General features: G+C 44.0%; 1 protein-coding gene across 1 annotated transcript in view; it reads left to right on the top strand.

The window, feature by feature from the left end:
- The window catches only part of LOC106605062 (serine/threonine-protein kinase 32C), a 104140-nt gene that overhangs the window by 53196 nt on the left and 32608 nt on the right, over positions 1–18336 (top strand). The gene's annotated exons all lie outside the window — the stretch shown is intronic.

Genomic DNA, 18336 nt, shown 5'->3' on the forward strand with positions numbered 1-18336 from the left:
CTGCAAAGCTATTTTCAGCTCTCTCCAGAGATGTTTGGTCGGGTTCAAGTCTGTGCTCTAGATGGGCCACTCAAGGACATTCAGAGACTTGTCCCGAAGCCACTCCTGCGTTGTCTTGGCTGTGTGCTTAGAGGCGTTGTCATGTTGGAAGGTGAACCTTTGCCCCAGTCTGAGGTCCTGAGTGCTCTGGAGCAGGTTTTCATCAAGGATCTCTCTGTACTTTGCACTGTTCATCTTTCCCTCTTTCCTGACAAGTCTCCCAGGGCCTCCCGCTGAAAAAGATCCCCACAGCATGATGCTGCCACCACCATGATTCACGGCAAAGGATGGTCCCAGGTTTTCTCCAGACGTGAGGCTTGGCATTCAGGCCAAAGAGTTCAATCTTGGTTTCATCAGACTAGAGAATCTTGCCTTTTGGCAAATTCCAAGCAGGCTGTTGTGCCTTTTACTGAGGAGTGGCTTCCGCCTGGCCACTCTACCATAAAGACCTGATTGGTGGATTGCTGCAGAGATGGTTGTCCTTGGTACCACCTCCCTGACCAAGGCCCTTCTCCCCCGATTTCTCAGTTTGGCCGGGCGGCCAGCTCAAGGAAGAGTCTTAGTAGTTCCAAACTTATTCCATTTAAGAATGATTGAGGTCACTGTGTTCTTGGGGACCTTCAATGTTGCAGAAATGTTTTGGTACCCTTCCCTAGATCTGTGCCTCGACACAATCCTGTCTACGGACAATTCCTTCGACCTCATGGCTTGGTTTTTGCTCTGACATGCACTGTCAACTGTGGGACCTTATATAGACTGAAGAGGTGCTGTTGTGCATTCTTCACCGAGGTGTCATTGTGGTGGGACCATTTCAGGTCTGCAGTGATGTTCACAACAAGGAACTTTAAGCTTTTGACCCTCTGCACTGCGTCCCTGTCGATGTGGATGGGGGCGTGTTCCCTCTTCTGTCTCCTGTAGTCCACAATCAGCTCCTTTTGTTTTTTTTACGTTGAAGGAGAGGTTATTTTTCTGGCACCACTCCTCCAAGGCTCTCACCTACTCCCTATAGGTTGTCTTGTCGTTGTTGGTAATCGGCCTACCACTGTTGTGTCGTCAGCAAACTTAATGATTGAGTTGGAGTGGTGCGTAGCCACGCAGTCATGGGTGAAAAGTGAGTACAGGAGGGGGCTGAGCACACACCCCTGTGGGACCCCCATATCCAACCTAACATACTATTACAGTATTGTAAGGAACGGTTTGAATGACTAGAGATTAGTCATATTATATATTTTTTAATACATTCCAAATATCCCAGCTAAAGCGTGCAGCAGTTACTAAGGGTTTTCGTCTCACACAGCCACAGTTGTGCGAGACGAAAAGTAGTCTATAATTTATTGACTGCTGGCAGGCTGTTGTTTGGACCTCCATACACTTATATCCACAGGATGGTGTGAAGGAGCTAGTAAGATGGGAAAGCTCTTTCATCCTTCCCCGGCATTAGGAGGGCGACAGTTCCTGAGAAAACAAACTTTCCTGTTAAGCTCTACTATCTCGCTTTGAGGCCGAGGTCAAACAATCAAATGGAGGCTATTTGTTATTAATGACTATGGCAGCCTTAAAAGTGAGTCATGTAGCCTTGAAAATGGCCCCCAAGCTCGGTGAACATTTTCCTCCTGCCTGTCACTAGCGATATAAGGGAAGACGGCGAGGGGAATGAATTAAATAAAGGGGATTATTTATTCTTCTCTCTGTGACTGACAAGTTCATCAGAGCCTGAAAACATACAGTATTTGCCTTGCTCATCGCTGCCTCTCGACAAAACAGACAGCTAGAGCCCATGTTGCATCCTATTGTTTGTTTGTGTGTGTGTCTTGGCGTATGTTATTCTATGCTTACATCACTCTCTGTTTCAATCACTGTAGTCTGTTTGCAAACAGTATGATATGTGCTACACTATTATACTGACAAAACCAAACCTATCACTCTCACGCAACACCCCGCCTGAAACTCCAATATGAGATGTTGATATACAGTATGTGTGCACTTGTATTTCCCCAGAAACAGAAGCACATAGTTTAAAAGTCAGTTTAGGGCCTATGAGGAAGTTCTTCCCTCTCATCTCTTAAAGCAGTGGTCATCAACCGGTCAATCGCGATCGACTGGTCAATCTTCAAGGCATTCCTAGTCAATTAGCAAATATTTCTGTAGAAATGCCAACGATAAAGCCTTGTGCTTCTATTTTAAATTTTTGTTGTCATGCACTGTTGGCTCTAGGTGTTCCCATTTTTAACCATAACATTTTTCTAAAGGGGCACACTCCACCTACCCGGCGGACCAGGAGAGGTAAATCAAGTGTGCCTTCTGCATTGGCCAATCGGATAGCTCAAATCACTGTGCCTACAACTTCCACGACCGCACAGCAAAGTTTGATACTAGCCTTCCTGAGATGTAATAACTTTTAAATCCATGACCAGGGAGAGACTGTCAAATAATACAGCAAAGAGCTGCTGTTTTTATGAGTCAGTTCATGTTTGTTTTTATTCAACAATTTTACAAAACTTAAAACATGCTTCTCCCTACTTCCACTCACGCTACAACCAGCACTGCAGCTGCAATGAAGTAATAAAATTGATCTATTTTGTTATCAAAGCTCTAGTTTTTAAATATCATATGGTCTGAGAAGAACAATATTGGCAGGCATTACCAATATGCTGTGATAATGTTTAAAGCCTACTGCACGAACCTCATTCCACATAACTGTTTTTATTAGGTTAATGTTGGTTAGGCTTACAATTTTTAAGTCATGTTTCAAAAAAGAACCTAGCGGTAGGTCTAGGCTTGCTTTTTAAATCCAAAAGTAATCTTGACTCAAAGGTTGGGGACCACTGTCTTAATGGGTAAGAAGCATGAGTTTTTACTCACCAATGTAACAACATAGTGTGGTCAAAGACATAAGCTGTGTTCGAATACTCATACTAACTGCACTAACCCGTACTATTTGTGACATAAATTGAGTGAGTAGTATGCTTAATGGTCATAGTATGGATATAGTTAGTATGCCAAAAATTCCTGGATGTCATACTAAATTTGCCAAAATACGAAGTATATAAGCAGGGGACACTATTTCCCTGCTTTTAGGGCCCATAATGCAATTCTTCAGAAAATGAGCGTGGCTTCACAGCGTTTTCAGATTTGAAGAAAATTGCGGAAAATATGCAGCTGAAGTCCGACGAGAGCGGATACAAATTAATTGCTAATTATGACAAATGTTAAGAAAATGTTGAGAAATGTAATAAAATAATGACTTTTCAAATAAGTTACGTTACACGTTATGTTGGCTGAGAATTTGTTAGCTACGCTATCCTTACGAACCGCGTACATTACAGCAGTATGTACCTGTATGTTAGCTAGTTACATAACGTTAGTTGGCTACTAATACATCAAACTTGCCAGGCAGTATATTAACTATAATCTAACTAACTACCCAACGTTTATTGACGTCATTCTTAGCTAAGTGGTATAGTTGTGGTGCGTTTTCAATGGACATTGTTAATTCTGCCTATCTACTCTGATTTCAGAGCACTCTCGTCTGAGTGCCAGAGCGCAGAATAACTGATGAATTTATGAACGCTCAACACCCGTTGAATATATGGCCGGTGTCAGTGAACGTCTGCAAAAAAAGCGTAATTTAATTGCCAGCAGCACAGTTAAATCAAATCATATTTATTTATATAGCCCTTCTTACATCAGCTGATATCTCAAAGTGCTGTACAGAGGGGTGGCCAGTATTCTTCTGGCTGTGCCAGGTGGAGATTATAACAGAACATGGCCAAGATGTTCAAATGTTCATAAATGACCAGCATGGTCTAATAATCACAGTAGTTGTTGAGGGTGCAACAAGTCAGCACTTCAGGAGTAAATGTCAGTTGGCTTTTCATAGCCGATCATTGAGAGTATCTCTACCGCTCCTGCTGTCTCTAGAGAGTTGAAAACAGCAGGTCTGGGACGGGTAGCAAGTCCGGTGAACAGGTCATGGTTCCATAGCCGCAGGCAGAACAGTTGAAACTGGAGCAGCAGTTTCAACTGTGGACTGGGGACAGCAAGGAGTCATCAGGCCAGGTGGGCTGAGAGAGAGAGTGAGTATACACACAGGAGGGGTCAGGAGACACTGTGGCACCATCCGATGATACCCCCGGACAGGGCCAAACAGGCAGGATATAACCCCACCCACTTTGCCAAAGCACAACCCCCACACCACTAGAGGGATAGCTTCAACCACCAACTTACCATCCTGAGACAAGGTATAGTATAGCCCACAATGATCTCCGCCACGGCACAACCCAAGGGGGGGTGCCAACCCAGACAGGAAGACCACGTCAGTGACTCAAGTGACACACCCCTCCTAGGGACGGCATGGAAGCGCACCAGTAAGCCAGTGACTCGGGCCCTGTAATAGGCTTAGAGGCAGAGAATCCCAGTGGAGAGAGGGGAACCGGCTAGGCAGAGACAGCTTCACACTCCTGGGCCAGACTACACTGAATCATATGACCTACTGAAGAGATGAGTCTTCAGTAAAGACTTAAAGGTTGAGACCGAGGCTGCGTCTCTCACATGGGTAGGCAGACCATTCCATAAAAATGGAGCTCTATAGGAGAAAGCCCTGCCTCTAGCTGTTTGCTTAGAAATTCTAGGGACAATTAGGAGGCCTGTGTCTTGTGACCATAGCGTACGTGTAGGTATGTACGGCAGGACCAAATCGGAAAGATAGGTAGGAGCAAGCCCATGTAATGCTTTGTAGGTTAGCAGTAAAACCTTGAAATCAGCCCTTGCCTTAACAGGAAGCCAGTGTAGGGAGGCTAGCACTGGAGTAATATGATCAATTTTTGGGGTTCTAGTCAGGATTCTAGCAGCCGTATTTAGCACTAACTGAAGTCTATTTTGTGCTTTATCCGGGTAGCCGGAAAGTAGAGCATTGCAGTTGTCTAACCTAGAAGTAACAAAAGCATGGATACAATTTTCTGCATCAATTTTGGACAGAAAATGTCTGATCTTTGCAATGTTATGCAGATGGAAAAAAGCTGTCCTTGAAACAATCTTGATACGTTCGTCAAAAGCGAGATCAGGGTCCAGAGTAACGCCGAGGTCCTTTAGTTTTATTTGAGACGACTGTACAACCATCAAGATTAATTGTCAGATTCAACAGAAGATCTTTGTTTCTTGGGACCTAGAACAAGCATCTCTGTTTTGTCCGAGTTTAAAAGTAGAAAGTTTGCAGCCATCCACTTCCTTATGTCTGAAACACAGGCTTCCAGCGAGGGCAATTTTGGGGCTTCACCATGTTTCATTGAAATGTACAGCTGTGTGTCATCTGCATAGCATTGAAAGTTAATATTATATTTTCGAATGACATCCCCAAGAGGTAAAATATATAGTGGAAACAATAGTCGTCCTAAAACGGAACCTTGAGGAACACCGAAATGTACAGTTGATTTGTCAGAGGGCAAACCATTCACAGAGACAAACTGATATCTTTCTGACAGATAAGATCTAAACCAGGCCAGAACTTGTCCATGTAGACCAATTTGGGTTTCCAATCTCTCCAAAAGAATGTGGTGATCGATGGTATCAAAAGCAGCACTAAGGTCTAGGAGCACGAGGTCAGATGCACAGCCTCGGTCTGATGCCATTAAAAGGTAATTTACCACCTTCACAAGTGCAGTCTCAGTGCTATGATGGGGTCTAAAACCAGACTGAAGCATTTCGTATACATTGTTTGTCTTCAGGAAGGCAGTGAGTTGCTGCGCAACAGCTTTTTCAAACATTTTTGAGAGGAATGGGAGATTCGATATAGGCCGATAGTTTTTTATATTTTCTGGGTCAAGGTTTGGCTTTTTCAAGAGAGGCTTTATTACTGCCACTTTTAGCGAGTTTGGTACACATCTGGTGGATAGAGAGACATTTATTATGTTCAACATAGGAGGGCCAAGCACAGGAAGCAGCTCTTTCAGTAGTTTAGTTGGAATAGGGTCCAGTATGCAGCTTGACGGTTTAGAGACCATGATTATTTTCATCAATGTGTCAAGAGATATAGAATGAAAAAAGTTTAGTGTCTCCCTTGATCCTAGGTCCTGGCAGAGTTGTGCAGACTCAGGACAACTGAGCTTTGGAGGAATACGCAGATTTAAAGAGGAGTCCGTAATTTGCTTTCTAATGATCATGATCTTTTCCTAAAGAAGTTCATGAATTTATTACTGCTGAAGTGAAAGCCATCCTCTCTTGGGGAATGCTGCTTCTTAGTTAGCTTTGCGACAGTATCAAAAATAAATGTTGGATTGTTCTTATTTTCCTCAATTAAGTTGGAAAAATAGGATGATCGAGCAGCAGTGAGGGCTCTTCGATACTGCACAGTACTGTCTTTCCTAGCTAGTTGGAAGACTTCCAGTTTGGTGTAGCGCCATTTCCGTTCCAATTTTCTGGAAGCTTGCTTCAGAGCTCGGGTATTTTCTGTATACCAGGGAGATAGTTTCTTATGACACATGTTTTTAGGGGTGCAACTGCATCTAGGGTATTGCGCAAGTTTAAATTGAGTTCCTCAGTTAGGTGGTTAACTGATTTTTGTACTCTGACGTCTTTGGGTAGGCAGAGGGAGTCTGGAAGGGCATCAAGGAATCTTTGGGTTGTCTGAGAATTTATAGCACGACTTTTGATGCTCCTTGGTTGGGGTCTGAGCAGATTATTTGTTGCGATTGCAAACGTAATAAAATGGTGGTCCGATAGTCCAGGATTATGAGGAAAAATATTAAGATCCACAACATCCACGACAAAACTAGGTCCAGAGTATGACTGTGGCAGTGAGTAGGTCCGGAGACATGTTGGACAAAACCCACTGAGTCGACGTTGGCTCCGAAAGCCTTTTGGAGTGGGTCTGTGGACTTTTCCATGTGAATATTAAAGTCACCAAAAATTGGAATATTATCTGCTATGACTACAAGGTCCGATAGGAATTCAGGGAACTCAGTGAGGAACGCTGTATATCTGACCTAATTGGTCAGATGAAGCAGATGCAAAGCTACAGGACTGTTTTGCTAGCACAGACTGGAATATGTTCCGGGATTCTTCAGATGTAATTGAGGAGTACACCACATCAGTCACTGGCTTCATCAATAAGTGCATCGATGACGTCGTCCTCACAGTGACTGCACGTACATACCAGAAGCCATGGATTACAGGCATCATCTGCACTGAGCTAAAGGGTAGAGCTGCCGCTTTCAAGGAGCGGGACTCTAACCCAGAAGCTTATAAATAATTCCGCTATGCCCTCCGACGAATCATCAAAAAGGCAAAGCATCAATACAGGATTAGGATCGAATCGTACTACACAGGCTCTGACGCTTGTCGGAAGTGGCAGGGCTTGCAACCTATTACAGACTACAAAGGGAAGCACAGCCGCGAGCTGCCCAGTGACACAAGCCTACCAGCCGAGCTAAATTACTTATATGCTTGCTTTGAGGCAGGTAACACTGAAACATGCATGAGAGCATCAGCTGTGCCAGACGACTGTGTGATCACGCTCTCCGTTTCACAAGGCCGCAGGGCCAGACGGATTGCCAGGACATGTACTCAGAGCATGCGCTGACCATCTGGCAAGAGTCTTCACTGATATTTGAAAACAATTGTAGACCTCCACAAGTCTGGTTCATCATTGGGAGCAATTTCCAAATGCCTGAAGGTACCACGTTCATCTGTACAAACAATTGTATGCAAGTATAAACACCATGGGACCACGCAGCCGTCATAACGCTCAGAAAGGAGACGCATTCTGTCTCCTAGAGATGAATGTACTTTGGTGTGAAAAGTGCAAATCAATCCCAGAACAACAGCAAAGGACCTTGTGAAGTTGCTGGAGGAAACCGGTACAAAAGTATTTATATCCACAGTAAAACGAGTCCTATATCGAAGTAAATTGAAAGGCCGCTCAGCAAGGAAGAAGCCACTGCTCCAAAACCACGATAAAAAAGCCAGACTACGGTTTGCAACTGCACATGGGGACAAATATCGTACTTTTTAGAGAAATGTCCTAGAAAGAACTGTTTGGCCATAATGACCAATAATGACAATCCCACATGCACCAGCTGTTCCAGAAGACTGTGATCACGCTCTCTGCAGCCGATGTGAGTAAGACCTTAAAACAGGTCAACATTCACAAGGCGGCAGGGCCAGACGGATTACCAGGATGGGTACTGCGAGCATGCGCTGACCAACTGGCAAGTGTCTTCACTGACATTTTCAACCTCTCCATGTCCAAGTCTGTAAGACCACCATAGTGCCTGTGCCCAAGAACGCTAAGGTAACCTGCCAAAATGACTACTGACCCATAGCATTCACGTCTGTAGCCATGAAGTGCTTTGAAAGGCTGGTCATGGCTCACATCAACACCATTATCCCAGAAACCGTAGACCAACTCCAAATTGCATGCCGCCCCAACAGATCCACAGATGATGCCGTCTCTATTGCACTCCAAACTGCCCTTTCACACCTGGACAAAAGGAACACCTATGTGAGAATGCTATTCATTGACTACAGCTCAGCGTTCAACACCATTGTGCCCTCAAAGCTCATCACTAAGCTAAGGACCCTGGGACTAAACACCTCCCTCTGCAACTGGATCCAGGACTTCCTGATGGGCCGTCCCCAGGTGGTAAGGGTAGGTTACAACACATCCGCCACGCTGATCCTCAACACGGGGGCCCCTCAGGGGTGTGTGCTCAGTCCCCTCCTGTACTCCCTGTTCACTCATGACTGCACGGCCAGGCAAGACTCTAACACCACCATTAAGTTTGCAGATGACACAACAAAATGGTGGTGTTAGAGTCTTGTCTGGCCTGATCAATGACGAAACAGCCCATAGGGAGGAGGTCAGATACCTGGCCGTGTGGTGCCAGGACAACAACCGCTCCCTCAACGTGATCAAGACAAAGGAGATGATTGTGGACTACAGGAAAAGGAGGACCATCGACGGGGCTGTAGTGGAGCAGGTTAAGAGTTTCAAGTTCCTTGGTGTCCACATCACCAACAAACTAACATGGTCCAAGCACACCAAGACAGTCATGAAGAGGGCACAACAAAACCTATTCCCCCTCAGGAGACTGAAAAGATTTGGCATGGGTCCTCAGATCCTCAAAAGGTTCTACAGCTGCACCATCGAGAGCATCCTGGCTGGTTGCATCACTGCCTGGTATGGCAACTGCTCAGCCTCCGACCGCAAGGCACTATAAAGGGTAGTGCGTACGGCCCAGTACATCACTGGGGCCAAGCTTCCTGCCATTCAGGCCCTCTATACCAGGCGGTGTCAGAGGAAGGCCCTAAAAATTGTCAAAGAATCCAGCCACCCTAGTCATAGACTGTTCTCTCTGCTACCGCACGGCAAGCGGTACCGGAGCGCCAAGTCTAGGTCCAAGAGGCTTCTAAACAGCTTCTACCCCCAAGCCATAAGGCTCCTGAACATCTAATCAAATGGCTACCCAGACTATTTGCATTGCCCCCCCCCCCACGCTGCTGCTACCCCCTTATTATCTATGCATAGTCACTTTAATAACTCTACCTACATGTACATAGTACCTCAATTACCTCAACTAACCTGTCCCCTTGCACATTGACTCTGTACCGGTACCCCCTGTATATAGTCTCGCTATTGTTATTTTACTGCTGCTCTTTAATTATATGTAACTTTTATTTATTTATTTTTGTGGGGTATTTTTCTTAACTGCATTGTTGGTTAAAGGCTTGTAAGTAAGCATTTCACTGTACGGTCTACACCTGTTGTATTCGGCACATGTGACAAATAAACTTTGATTTGATAAGGGCGGAAATGGTTTCTGCTTCATTTCCCATGTTGACCATTTTGGAGGCTTATCCATTTGGAGCTGTCAGTAAAAAAATCTATCTCTCTCCTCTGAGAAAGCTCATAAATGTGGCAGCACAAAGCTCAATTGTTGGATTTAAAATATTCATTGGTCTGTAAAACAGGTATTTGAAGAGCTTGTCATCTTTAAATTGTTTTGACTATTAAACCTGAAGCCGCCGTGTGCATCTCTAAACAGACTGGATGCCTTTCTTGTTTTGGTCGCATGCTCCAATAGTTCTATGTGCTGACTTTAAAGTTAATATATATATATATTTTTTTTTTATCTTGATCATAATTAAGTTAGGAATGCAGAGATGGGTAAATAACTGACACCTACAGTATGACTTGCTGTATTTTGAAAACTCAACGTGTTTCTGATGTATTCTTTTGATACACAATACAAGATACTATTATGCGAAAACCATTTCTTTCCTTGAATACAAAATGACTGGTTTTGGACATGATAAATCATATGGGGGTTTTGATATGTATTTATTCATGCCAATAGGCTGTATAAAATCATTTCCGCCGTTTTTGAGTGACGGGCTCTATTTTGTTGTCGGCTAAACCCCTATTATTTATTTTGCGGCGTGCACTTGGCACCGTCTCCCGTCTGTAGAAGATTATCTTTGCCTTGTCAGTCATGGACTGTATCTGTCACATTTTCAGGTCCAATTAAGAATTTGTACTCCATTAGAATTGCAGAGAGATTCCAAATACAGGGACAGCGGTTTTCGAGTCAGAGGGATGGGGTGTGTGATTAGGCTAGATATGCAACAACTAGCGAATGCTTTGCGATTACTTAAATGGATGCTCCCATTACAACTCCTGACAACTCCACAATTGTTGTTTTGTATTTGCTGGTGAGTGTCTCCTCATTAAGCATAGGCCTACTCAAAGTTCTAAGAAGTATATGGATAAATAAGTTAACGTTATGATGGCCTTTTTTTGTCTCATTTATTTATTTCTAGGGGTCAATGCACATTAATCAACATCAATATTACAGTAATGCAACATCCATCTACTCCCGCTCTCCCCGCTCAGCGTCACCGGTGTACTAACCACCGGTCCTGGCAACCACTCATTACGCACACCTGGCAACCATTATTACTCACACCTGCGCCCCATCATCAGTCACACCTGAACTTCATTACTACCTTGATTACTTACCATTTATCTAGCAGTCTGTTCTTTCAGTCATCAGGTAGTATTGTTTGTTTTCCTTGTTAGACTCGTCTCTTGTTTTGTATTCGTTTCATTTTCATTAAACTCACACTGCACTTGCTTCCAGACTCCCTGTGTCTACGTTACAGAATACTACCTAAAAAATATGGAAGCAGCAGAAGAGATAGAGAAATATATATCAGACGGTCGGCGAACAGGGACACCTACTCCACCAACACAACGATCAGCTGGCGCAACGGCTTGCGACTATGGATGAGGTCCACCATCCAACAACGCTCCTCTGGACCGTACCCCTCCGAGTCCACCCGTTGCTGGAGCCGACCCCCATGACATTGGGAGTCCAGGAGGAATCTGACGCTATAGACGGGACTCCCATTACTCTCCAGGGGAGGGGTGTCGTGGGGGACGGCATCAGCCAGGGGACCAGTACCCACCGGCCTGAGAAGGGAAGCGGTAATGAACTTAGTTATTCGATCAGATCTGTTAGTGAACACCAGATAAATTTGAGTCTGGGACGTCTGTTACTCTGGTTGGTCCTTGTATTATTTTAGTGAGGTTGAAATGGTATTATTTTAGTGAGGTTGAAATGGTCTGTGATCTGAGTTTTTTTTTTTTTTCCTGCAAGTTTTGTTTTCCCAGTTTATATTGAAATCGACCATGAAGATGATCTCCTTCTTATGATCACATTCTTTAAGCGTGGCATTTAGATGTACATAAAACAAGATATCAGATATTGGTGGTCGATATGCAGTGCATTTTGGAAGCCATTTAGACCCTATGACTTTTTCTACATTTTGTTATGTTACAGCCTTATACTAAAATGATCACGTTTCAGGTAACACCCAGATGCAGACAGTGTTGAAGTAACACAGTTTATTACTAGTATAGGGGCAGGCAAAACAACAGGTCAAGGGCAGGCAGAGGTCAGTAATCCAGACAGGGTTCGAAAAGGTCCAGAATGGCAGGCAGTCTCAGGGTCAGAGCAGGCAGGGGTCAATAATCAGTGTGGTGTGGCAAGGTGCAGAACGGCAGGGTCAAGGCACGCAGAATGGTCAAAAACTAGAAAACAGGAACTATAGAAAGACAAGCGCAAGGGGAAAAACACTTGTAGGCTTGACGAACAAAACGAACTGGCAACAGACAGAGAACACAGGTATAAATACACAGGGGAGATGGGAGACACATGGTGGGGGGTGGAAACAAGCACAATCATACCCCTAAATGTATTTAAAATACAAAACTGAAATATCACATTTACATAAGTATTTAGACCCTTTACTCAGTACTTTGTTGAAGCACCTTTGGCAGCGATTACAGCCTCAAGTCTTTTTGGGTATGACACTACAAGCTTGGCACACCTGTGTTTGGGGAGTTTCTCCCATACTTCTCTGCAGATCCTCTCAAGCCCTGTCAGGTTGGATGGGGAGCATTGCTGCACAGCTATTTTCAGGTCTTTCCAGAGATGTTCAATTGGGTTCAAGTCCAGACTCTGGCTGGGCCACTCAAGGACATTCTTGAGACTTGTCCCGAAGCCACTCCTGCGTTATCTTGGCTGTGTGCTTAGGGGCTTTGTTCTGTTGGAAGGTGAACCTTCCCCCCAGTCTGAGGTCCTGAGGTCTCTGGAGCAGGTTTTCGTCAAGGATCTGTCTGTACTTTGCTCCGTTCATCATTTATTTCTGTATATCATTCCCTCTTTTCTGACTAGTCTCCCAGTCACTGTCAACTGTGAGACCTTATATAGACAGGTATGTGCCTTTTAAAATCATGTCCAATAGATTTAATTTACCACAGGTTGACTCTAATCAAGTTGTTGAAACATCTCAAGGATGATCAATGGAAACAAGATGCACCTGAGCTCAATTCTGAGTCTCATAGCAAAAGGTCTGAATACTTATGTAAATAAGGCATTTTTGTTCATTTTTTAATACATTTGCAAACATTTCTAAAAACCTGTTTTCATTTTGCTGTTATATGGTATTCTGTGTAGATTGATGAGGAAAACATTTAATTTAATACATTTTAGAATGAGGCTGTAATATAACAAAATGTGGATAAAGTCAAGGGGTCTGAATACTTTCCAAATGCCAAGTTATCGTTACTCTTTGTGTATTTATTCCTCGATTATTTTTCTATTTCAGTTCTTTTTACTCAGCATTAATGGGAAGTAAGCATTTCACTGTTAGTCTACATCTTTTGTTTATTTATGTGACAAATGAAATGTGATTTAATTTGCGTTTGCTCATTTTTAGTATCTGCTTCTGGTCACAGAACACTGATTAAATAAGAATTGTGAAAAGAGGTAAAAAAAAGTGACAAACTATAATGTTCAAAACAATTTGATCCTTTCCAATGATTGAGCATTTCATTGAGGTGTGGATCTCTTTTAGGACAGGAGTTTTTCATCTCCAGCCTCCATCCTCCCTTCCTTAGACTCTTTCCACATCAAACGGCTGCTGCACACTTCCCTCTCTCCAAGGCTGTGCAGGGAGGAAATCAATATCCAACCTGACCAATGGATGGGTAGTCCCTCTTTCAAAGGCCTCTTTAGAGGCAAGATAAGCAGGTGTGCTGTGCAGCTGGTGGCCAGAGATTACAACCATTCAGCTAACGTTGTCACTACGTAGGGTGCCTCACCTCCAGGCAACGCTGTCCACGGCGTCGCTCCTGCCAACGAAACTGAAAGCTGGAAGCAAGCAGTACACACGGTCTGTTCCTGTGATTGTGCCAGTTTATTAGCCGCCGCTTCACCAAGTCACACCGCATGCCCCAGTCGACAGCCTGCTGAGCGGTTTGGCACCATCCTCAGGGCTGGCCCCAAAGTAAATACTCCCAGTTTCAAAAAAGGTTGACCTTTTACTGTGCCTATTTATTAACTCTGAAGTTAGCCTGAATAGCAGGGGTTCATAATGAATATTTAACAATGAAATATAGCCAGCGGGACCATAATGCTTTGGACTGTGCCGACCATTAGCATTTTAGAGAAAACGCTTCGGAATTAATTAGGCACACTTTGGCGTCGATTACCCTGAGAAAGGCATAGACCCAGAAGCCATTGTTCTGACAGTCAGTGCTACAGTCCTAGTCTAGGACCACCATGCTAATCTATCTGTCCTCGCCATCTCCAATGATTAGAATTTTAGATGGTGTATATACTGTACCCTATAAGCTAATAGTTATGAAAAATGTCAGATTCAGACCTTCGGCTCAGTTTGATTCCAATTGTCTATACCTATACAGAATTGGTCTCTGATCATTTGAATTGCTAATATTCTATATGAATAAATGAATAAACTCTTCATACATTTTCTTTCTGGCTGGTGGTCACGCCCCCATCCACATTGACAGGGCTGTAGTGGAGCGGGTCGAGAGCTTCAAGTTCCTTGGTGTTCACATCACTAAGGACTTAACATGGTCCACACACACCTGCACAGTTGTGAAGAGGGAATGACAGTGCCTATTCCCCCTCAAGAGGCTGAAAAGATTTGGCATGGGTCCTCAGATCCTCAAAACGTTCTACAGCTGCACCATTGAGAGCACCTTGACTGGCTGCATCAATGCTTGGTATGGCAACTGCACCGTCGTTGACCGCAACGCGCTACAGAGGGTGGTGCGGACGGCCCAGTACATCACTGGGGCCAAGCTCCCTGCCATCCAGGACCTCTATCAGGCGGCATCAGAGGAAGGCCAGAAAAATGGCCAAAGACTTCAGCCACCCAAGTCATGGACTGTTCTCCCTGCTCCATCCGGCAAGCGGTACCGGAGCATCGGGCCTCGGACCAACAGTCTCCAAGGAAGTTTATATCTCCAAGCCTGTAGACTGCAATATAGTTAATCAAATGGTTACCCGGACTATCTGCATTGACCCTATGCACACTCACAAGACTCTACCCACACACACACTCACACATACTATATTGACCCTCTCACAGAAACTCATACACATACATACGCAGATACACATACAAGCATGCTGACGCCGCATACACACACATACTTTCACGCTCATCATACAGTATATGCTGCTGCTACTCTGTTCCTTTTTTAGTCTTAGTATTATCTATACTCTGTGTATATGCACATATCTACCTCAAATACCTCGTACCCCTGCACATTGATATGGTACTGGTACTCCCTGTATATAGCTTCATTCTTATTTTTTAACTCTGCATCGTAGGGAAAGGGCTCGTAAGTAAACATTTCATGGTAAAGTCTACACCTGTTGTATTCGGCACATAAAATAAACAAATAAAATCTGATTTGTTCAGTCATACAAACGTGTCTGAACTGAAATGAGGGGCCAGAGATTGGGTATTTGACAGCAGATTTGATAGGTCGTTGGCTTCTCGGTGCAATAGGCAGTTTAGTGTAACTGGTCTCGGTGTGAAAAACCGCTTTGCTCTGGGGCTGAAATTACAGGCTGTCGCCAGCGCTCCATGCTTTACCAGCAACAAGGGGAGTCATAAGAAAAGCTAACAGCCTTAGAAGGACAAGCGGTAAAAGCTATAGCCATCCATCCCCACGTGCAGTGCAGCTGACTGGCTGGCCTCTATGAAATGAGGCTGAGGAAATTGGGTCTGTGTGTAGGCTAGGGCAACAAGGGAGGAAGGAGGACATATGGAGGGCCGTGAGCCGCGGTGTCACCACGAGGGGGCAAGAAACTCTTTAAGAACATAATTATAAAAACAACTTTCACCCCCTGATCTGTCCATTTTATGAAGGAGCCTGGTTTTACTCAGCAAGCTTCTCCTCTCCCAGTACAAACATGTCCTCTGTCATCTACCTGATGCCTCTTCCCACACCCTCTCTCCTTACAACTTAACACAGATCCATAAGGAGGAGGGAAATGGTATTACTTTATACTGTACTGTAATGAGCCTATGACAAAGACTGACAGAGAAAAACCTGAGTAGGAAAGAAGAGGGGGACGGAGAGCAGTTCTTATTTGTGCTCCAGCTAGATGGAGAGGAAGGGAGGCAGGCAATTATATTGCGTTTTGGAGAGTAATAGATTTCCTCCTGTCATTCCATCCTCTAATGCTGTAAACCAACCATCTGTTGTAACGAGGATACCTGGGCTGTTGTGGACAATTCAGTTAGATAGCTGAAGCAGCATGTGGATGTGATGTTTTACTGATCTGTGTGTGCGTGCTCAGCCACATCACTCTGCCTCCGGCACCGCAGTAACTTGACACTACCTGAGACGTGACAGTTGGGGTGGGCTGTATCATCCTGGTACTTTGTCAGTCAAACTGTTCAATGGGTTTGAGGTGACTTTTTTTCCCACATAAAAAGCTATGTGAACTTGTTCCAAACTTGCATGAAATGTTTTATCACTCAACTTGGGAGTGGGATAGGTGTAAACAGTGTGTTAATATCACAATTGATGATTTCAATCTGTTACTGGGTACAGTTGATTTTCTATGTTCTTCATTGGAGATACGTACTTCTTTATAGAAGTGAGTTTTCTTCCCAAGCCATTGTTTATTTTCTGCAGCAGACAGTTTGCGTAACAGTAGCTGAGGTCATAGCTTCCTGATGTCTGATGTTTTTTGTAATGATCTTAGTGATCACTGTGTTAAATGTGTTAAAATAAACATAAAAACAACATGGTAGCAACACAATATGGTAGCAGCACAAAACATTTAACACAAAATCCGAGAAGGGGCCAGAAGGGGCCAGCAGCACAAAACATTTAACACAAAACCCGAGAAGGGGCCAGCTGAGTTTAAGACTGTATCATCTGCATATAAATGGATGAGAGAGCTTCCTACTGCCCGAGCTATGTTGTTGATGTAAATTGAGAAGAGCGTGGGGCCTAGGATTGAGCCTTGGGGTACTCCCTTGGTGACAGGCAGTGGCTGAGACAGCAGATTTTCAGATCTCTACAACAAAGCTTTCTTAGTGTTCAACAAGCTTTCTCTACCCTTAACCTTGTTCAGAACACCTCCAAAACAAAGGTCATGTGGTTTGGTAAGAAGAATGCCCCTCTTCCCACGTGTTATTACTACCTCTGAGGGTTTAGAGCTTGAGGTAGTCACCTAATACAAGTACGTGGGAGTATGGCTAGACGGTGCACTGTCCTTCTCTCAGCACATATCAAAGCTGCAGGCTAAAGTTAAATCTAGATTTGGTTTCCTCTATCGTAATCACTCCTCTTTCACCCCAGCTGCCAAACTAACGCTGATTCAGATGACCATCCTACCCGTGCTAGATTACGGAGACATAATTTATAGATCGGCAGGTAAAGGTGCTCTCGAGTGGCTAGATGTTCTTTACCATTTGCCCATCAGATTTACCACCAATGCTCCTTATAGGACACATCACTGCACATCACTGTATACCCGTTGCAAGACCCACTGGTTGATGCTTATTTATAAAACCCTCTTAGGCCCCCCCCCCCCATCTGAGATATCTTACTGCAGCCCTCATCCTCCACATACAACACCCGTTCTGCCAGTCACATTCTGTTAAAGGTCCCCAAAGCACACACATCCCTGGGTCTCTCATCTTTTCAGTTTACTGCAGCTAGCGACTGGAACGAGCTGCAACAAACACTCAAACTGGACAGTTTAATCTCAATCTCTTTATTCAAAGACTCAGGGACACTCTTACTGACAGTTGTGGCTGCTTTATGTGATGTATTGTTGTCTCTACCTTCTTGACCTTTGCTGTTGACTATGCCCAGTAATGTTTGTACCATGTTTTGTGTTGCTACCATGTTGTTGTTATGTTGTGTTGCTGCTATGTTGTTGTCTTAGGTCTCTCTTTATGTAGTGTTGTGTCTCGTTGTGATGTGTGTTTTGTCCTATATTTATGTTGTATTTTTATTTTATTTTTTAATCCCAGGCCCCCGTCCCCGCAGGAGGCCTTTTTCCTTTTGGTAGGCCGTCATTGTAAATAAGAATTTGTTCTTAACTGACTTGCCTAGTTAAATAAAGGTTAAATAAAATAAATCAAAATTCCTAATGACTGGATGTTACAGTAATGAGGCTTCCCTCCCATACCCCATGTCCTGCTCTTGACATTTCACATTTACTTTTCTCCACTTTGTCCACGGAACGTCTACTTTTAATGAGCACAACATGATGAGGTCGGAGACTGTTTGTGGCTTGTTTTCCATGCCACACTGGAAATATTCTAATGGAGGGCAGTAATATCAACCATTATGAAAATGCAATGTCTCATACCATGGTGTACTGGATATCATTGCATACTAATTTGTGTGTGTGTGTGTGTGTGTGTGTGTGTGTGTGTGTGTGTGTGTGTGTG

The sequence above is a fragment of the Salmo salar genome, chromosome ssa01, assembly GCF_905237065.1.
Source record: "Salmo salar chromosome ssa01, Ssal_v3.1, whole genome shotgun sequence".
Lineage (NCBI taxonomy): Eukaryota > Metazoa > Chordata > Actinopteri > Salmoniformes > Salmonidae > Salmo > Salmo salar.